Source organism: Mirounga leonina, unplaced genomic scaffold, assembly GCF_011800145.1.
Source record: "Mirounga leonina isolate KUSES-001 unplaced genomic scaffold, KU_Mleo_1.0 Mir_117, whole genome shotgun sequence".
In the NCBI taxonomy this organism is placed as follows: Eukaryota; Metazoa; Chordata; class Mammalia; order Carnivora; family Phocidae; genus Mirounga; species Mirounga leonina.
The window spans coordinates 714,882-721,288 of NW_023270274.1; the positions used below are offsets into that span (position 1 = coordinate 714,882).

The following is a 6,407-nucleotide window of genomic DNA, read 5'->3' on the forward strand; positions in this document are numbered from 1 at the left end:
AAACTCTAAGATGGACGGATAGGACAGAAGGTAAATGTTTTCTCGAGATGGACGTTTAAGGAGACGCTGTATTCCCTGCACACGGGCGGCTGGAGCAGTGTTGGTGCCCGTGACGGCCGCCCACGGGCCGCCCGTCCTGGAAGCGGGTTCCCAGGCCTCCCGCGTCACCGCGTCCGCTGGGAACAACATGCTCGCGGCCAAACAGGCCCAGTCAGACGTTCTCCGTCGAGGGCCACGCTGTAAACGTCTTGGGCTTAGCGGATGCCGTGGTCTCTGCCAAGTGGCCGTGCCCAAGTGGTGAGATGAAATTTCATCTCCAACAGGCAGCATGCGGGTTTGGGGGGACCGGTCCCTGCTGTGGAGCCCTCCGGGCCCGCAGCTCACAGTGTGGACTTGCTCCGTGGCTGGGGCTTGTGGGGCTTCGCCCTCGGGCCCCAAGCCCAGGGAGGGGGCTTGCAGTCCGCCCGTGACACGCCGGGAGCCCCGTGTCCGCCAGCCGTCCTGCAGGGACAAGGCCCTCCCCCGGGAAGCAGGCGGTGAGCGGCAGAGCTGCTCAGTGAAACCCGGCCGGCCCTGCTCGGCGGCCAGACCCGAGGAAGGAGGCGCCCCTGGACACGACTGCCCCTGACAGGAGCCACAGGGGCGCTGGCGGCCGGGCTGTGGCCCGGGCTGAGTCGGTGCTCGGATCCGGGACGGCCTGTCCATCCCGGGCCGGAAGCCCACGTCCACAGTGAGGCCCCATTAGCAGGGGACAGGCCCAGCTCGCCCATGGGAAGAGGACAGGACTCTGGGGGCAGGCGGCCTTCAGCCAGCCCTGGGGACAGTGACCCTTTGCAGAGGGGAGAGGGCGGAGCGTCACCCTGGGCCTCGGTCCGCCCTGCTGGCCTCCACCCCTCCCGCAGCCTCCTCTCTGCACGCCCTGCCCTCGCCCTGGCCTCAAGGCTCAGAGCCCCGCTCCCACGTCTCCTGCTCACCTGTCACCCAAGTCCCCCGCCAGTGACCAAACGGACGTGACTGTGTCAGAGGTGCCCACAGCCCCTCAGCCTCCTCTCAGGGTGTCCCCAGAGCTGCCACAGGGGGAGCTGTCCTTCCCCTCCTGCCCCACCCAGCCCTGCCCCACCCAGCCCTGCCCCGAGGAGCCCTGGCCACACGAGACTGAGTCCCCGGCCGGCACGGAAGCACACGGTTCCAGTAGACACATGATGTTTTCTCATGGGACGTTCTCGTGGAGTCTGAGCACCTACTTTACCACAAACGTCGTCATCAGAGTTGTTTTCATCAGGAGCCCGAGGGGAGGTGGGAGGGGCAGGTGAGGCCGTCAGGACGGGCTGGGTCGCCAGGGCCCACGTGCCCCCACTGAAGGGCCTTCCGAGAATGCATCGTCTTCCTCCCACCCAGCCAGGAGAGCCCCTCACACGTGGAGAGGTGCTTGTCCCTCTCCAGAGGGTAAGGTCTGTCTGCAGAGCCCCTGAGGCAGAGCGGGAGGCCATGCTCCCAGCACGGGGCCACCACACGGTGCGTGGCCCACGACCCAGGCCTCCCCGGGCTCCCCCGCCTCCGCCCGGGCAGGACGCCAGGCGTTCGCAGCCTCTCTTGGCCATTTCCGCTCAGGGCGGGGGAGGCCAGAGGGGAGGGCGAGTTGCTGGCTCCTCCAGCCACAGACCTGGCAAAGCAGCCGGAAGCACTCCCACCTGCTCCCAGGCGGGGGCTTTGTGCTGGAACCCGGGGCCTCTGCCGCTCGCGGCCCTCGGGAGGGACAGTGGAAGGAAGGTGCCGAGGCGGGTGAGGAGAGCATCCCGGGCTTTCTGGCGCACGGGGGGTGATTTGATGCTTGGGGCCCTCACGCTCCCACGGGGTCTTTAATGTGAGCGGGCAGGCGGGGACGGGGGGCACGACGCCCGGTGCTCGCCCTGGTCCTGCCCACCCCGCGCCCTGTGCTCACTCACGCATGACAGCGACGGCGGGAGTGCGGAGGTGTGCGGGCCGCGTGCTTGCGTTCAGTGATTCGCTCTTAGGGCAGCAAACGCACATAGAGGCAGGAATGGCTTCATCCCGGTTCGCACAAGAGGAAACCGAGGCACAGGAAGATGCACGACTTTCCCAAACCCACAGAGATGAAAGTGGTGAGGTCAGTCCAGGCCCTGCTCTCAACACCTCCCCTTCCCTTCTGGAAGGTTCTGCAATCAATGTTGAGGCCTGCCCACTCCGGGGAGTATATGGGTCAACACCGAGTGGACCTTGAATTCACTTTTGCTGCGACGGGATGCGTGTGTCGTCCCCAAGGCTGGCCCCGCGGAGGAGACAGCTTTCCTGCGGGAGGAAGAGCCCCAGGCCCTGTCAGCGGCTGCTCTGGGCCCTCGCCCACCAACACTGGATGGCGTTGCCCGGGCGTGGCCCTCGCTGTGGCTCCTGAGCCATTCCCACCTGGGGGCCCCTCACCCGGCCAGCATGCACCGCTGCTCGGAGGAAAAGAGCATCCTGGTCGAGGGCGGGAGCGCGCACACTGAGGAGCTGCGGACCCCACGGGACGGAGCGCCTCTCACGGTCAGGACACCGGGATTTTTCTCAGGACCCCTCTGTCCAGAGTGGCCTCCTTCCCTTCCTTCCCTGGATGGCCTGTAAGGGTCAGGTCATGCCTTTTCTCGTCTGAATCTCCCACCTGGCTGCTCCTCTATTTCCTACAGATGCTGTGTCTCCCTGAGGCAGCAGGTGTCTGCACGCCTGCCTCCCTTGCTGTCCAGATGGTCAGTCCTCCAGCGCGGGGGTCACCAACCGGCACCTTGGAGTCCCGTGTCCGGAACGTGGCTGCGGTGGGTGCTCAGATTCGCTGAAGACACAGAGCAGAGAGCGCCGGGGCCTGGAAAGGGCTCCACCGGTTTCCAGTGTTGGCGAGGTTTCTCCTTTGGGACAGCCCTGTTTGGTGCTGCTCTGGGTTTTGGATGGAGGGTGGGGTACTGAGTACGGGCTCCTTCCCTCCCTCCCCCGCCCCCCTCCCGCCCTTTCCCAGCCGCCAGGCCCACTTAGCGCTGGCAAGCCAGAGCGGCCGGAACGGGGCCCACACCCTGTCCCCAGGAGACATGACGCCCACCCTGGGTTCTGTGTCTGTGGCCTCGATTACCCAACGCCAGCGGGTGCAGAAAATGCACCTGCGTGCCCATGAGGTCTTTGGGTTAGAGTGGCTGGGGCAGGGGGCTTGCATCTGTGCCCGCCTGGGCCTCAGCTGGGAGCCCCCAGGGCTGTGCCCGGGACGGCAGAGGGCTGTGCCCGGGGCTGGGCTTCCACCCGGCAGGGGCGCTGAGGCTGGCTCGCCCAACTCCTGCTTTTCCAGATCTGTGAGCTGCTTGGTGTCAGAGTGAAATCGGGATCCCCCCATCTGAGAGTTGGTTGTGAGCACTGACCAGCACCCCATTCCGTGGGGCTGCTGCGTCCTGGCTTTGGGCCTTGGGCAGGAGGCTTTGCTTTTCTGAGTGTGCTTTGCTCATCAGCAGATTCCAGATGAAGAGCCGCAGTGCAGGCGTGTGGGGGGCCGAGGACGGTGCTGGTGCAGCATCCTCTGGGCTTGGTGTGTGTGCATCCAGCAAGCATCCGCTGGGGGCCCCGAGGCGGCTTCCTCACGGCACCACGCTGGCCTGCAGACGCCGGCCTAAAACCTGGCCCTGCTGAAAATGAAAACATACGCTGGAAAAGCTATTTTCCTAGAGGGTGGAGAAGGCTCCACGAGATTTTCCACAGACCTACGGAATCGGTCTTCCAGCCTCTGGAGCTCGCTCCGGGTCACGCCGGAAGCCTGCGGCTCTCATCGGAGCAGCCCCCGCTCCCTGGGAATGTGGTTGCGCCGGCTCTGGGCGCGCCGACATCCGGCGGCCAGGTGGCCCCAGGGCGCTGGGCGTGCGGCGGGGACCAGGGCGGCTCTGTCCTCTGCAGAAGCGTCTCCGCCGGCCCAGGCCAGAGGTGAGCGCTCCGCTTGTCCCAGCGTGCCCACCGCGGTCGGAGAGGAAGGGGCTCTGCAACGTGAGACAGGGCTTCCTAAACTCCAGCTGAGCAGAGAGCGCGCGTGTCCCTCAGTGTGAGCAGGAGGCTCCGAGGAAGAGGTCTGAGGAGGTCCTCGTCTTGGTGCTTTTCCTCAGGTCGCCTGCCCACCCACATCACGTTTCCTAGCTCTCCTGGCCATGCTGCAGGCCCCGCCTCCCGCCACCTGGACGCACCCGCACCTGCAGGACCAGGCCCACGTCCACGGTGACGTGACGCCCCGACGTCACGAGGCTTCGCCGGCTCAGCATCGCCTGTGGGGCACAGGCATTGGGTATCTAATTGTTAGGGGACAAGGCTATTTTGGATGAAAAAATATTCCTTAAAGATCATCATCGGCTAGCAGGGACCACAGAAATGGAGGGACAGTCCGGAGCTATGGTAGTGTGGGTTTGCAGCCGGAAAACAAAGGGTTTGGATGGACAGGAGGGTGAAATGCCAGCTTTGTCATACCTGTCACTTCCTAGAACCATCAAGGGTCTGAATGGGCGTGTGTGTCACTGAATTTATGGGGAAACCACATGCCACGTGGGAGGTGAGCATCGGCAGCCGGCCTCCCGCGACAGGCCTGCTAGGCCCCGCGTGCCCCCGCTCGGTCCTGGGAGAGGCGGGAGGGCCCGGCCACAGCAGGTAAAGCTCTGGGGATGTTACACCTGATGAAAGAAGACAATTCGGGTGAACAGAAAACTTTATTTTGCTTCAGGAGGCAGACGGAGAACCGCAGAACGGGGCAGAGGTCGGGAGGCAAGCGCGGTAAAGAGCAGAGGCGGGGAGCCACACAGGAGGCATCTGGCTGCCGGGGCGCACCCGGCCTTGTGGCGCGCTCTCAGGGACACGCTTCCCTTTGTGCTCCATCCTCGGCCTAGAGACTTATCGCAACGGGGACAGCTTCATCCCGATGGGTTCAGAAACCTCTGGAAGTTTCCAAGGAGGACCAACGCCTGCTGCGAGCAGGTGGGCGTGCAGGAGGGTCTGGAGCCAGGATGCGGGGCCCACGTGGAGCCGAGCTTGCTCCCAGAACGCGCTAGAAGGCGCACACGGGCGGTCATCGCTCAGCTGTGCCGTCACTGCGGGAAAGTTCAGGCAGGCGCGCCCCGAGCCCCCAGGGGACCTGGGGCCATTTGGGTCGTCCTGCAGGGGCCGCAGACACGGCTCCTCCAGACTCAGCGTGGGGCCATGACCCCGGCCACGGCGACAGCGTCACGTGCTCGAGCCACTCCACCGCGTGTGCGAGGCTCCAGGCGCCGGCGGGCTGGTGTGCTTCCTCACTCGTCCGCGTTCCCAGAGCCTCGGACACTGGACAGACCCCGTCAAACCCGCCCACCCCGGGCCCTGGGCCCTAGAACGCCTCCCTGAGAAAAGAGAGTTGTCTCAACTGCCACGCGCTTTCTGTTGCAGCACTGAAACCCATTGTCCCCAGCCCCTCGCTGGAAAACGATCTTCCCTTGGAAATGCTCTGGACGACACGGTTAGTGAGCAGTCTCTCTTACGGTTTGTGGTTTCCCCGAGGGGAGAGCTTCCCACGGCTGTGAGCCGGCTCTCGTCCAGCCAAAGTGTGTGCACGGCGCTCCAACTGTGTCCGCGCTCGGGGTCCCCGTGCACCCAGGCCTGTCCGCTGAGAGACCAGCTCCTGGACCGGGGCCCCTCGGCGGTGCCGGCTGCATCGGGTCGGCCCACCGACGCCAGCCACACCCGTGTGAGGTGCCCCGTCTGCCGATGCGCCGGGCCGGCCGGGAGTCCGCCAAGGGTGAGACCCCCAACCGCACAGACGCCGGAAACCGCTCTTCCCCTCACAGCAACACACACACGCTGCTCCTGGGTCTGAGAGGAGACGTGTCCCTGGCCCGTCCAGCCGCACGCTCCCCATGACCGTCCCCGACCGTCCTCCTCCTGCTCATTGCTGAAGTTTGTGACCCCACATCACCACGCCCACAGTCGCTGAGCAGCACAGAGCCGCGGGGAGCGCTGGCGGCCCGTGCGTGCGTCCCGGCTGAGGGGACAGGGCCACGCTCTGCCTTTGGGTTTCAGCTCCTCCTGCAAACAAAGGCCTTTTCCACAGTCCACTTCGTGCCGTGGCTTTTGTGGGTTGTTTTTTTTTTGCAATTTTGTGCTTGTTGGTGGTGATTTCTCAGGTTAAAATGGCCCCCAAGCCCAGTGGTGAAGTGCGGTCTGGTGGTTCTGGGTGCAGAAGGCTGTGTTGTGCCTCAGGAGAAATCCACGTGTTAGACGCGCTTCCTTCAGGCGAGAGCGCTGTTGGCCGTGAGTTCCACGTTAACGAATCGGTGATCTGTACTAAATACGGAGCCTTTAAACAGAAACACACATCGAGCAGGTACTGTGTTAACCTGTGGATGAGCGTGGCCAGAGGCTGGCGGGCC

The 6,407-nt window shown here is 64.7% G+C and overlaps 1 long non-coding RNA gene across 1 annotated transcript; it reads left to right on the plus strand.

Annotated features, from left to right (window-relative positions):
* The first annotated feature begins 1,694 nt into the window (after positions 1-1,694).
* Positions 1,695-2,899, plus strand: LOC118007264. The gene is made up of 3 exons (XR_004678355.1): positions 1,695-1,782; positions 2,175-2,544; positions 2,685-2,899. It is a non-coding gene; the product is annotated as an uncharacterized LOC118007264 (long non-coding RNA).
* The last annotated feature ends 3,508 nt before the right edge of the window (positions 2,900-6,407 follow it).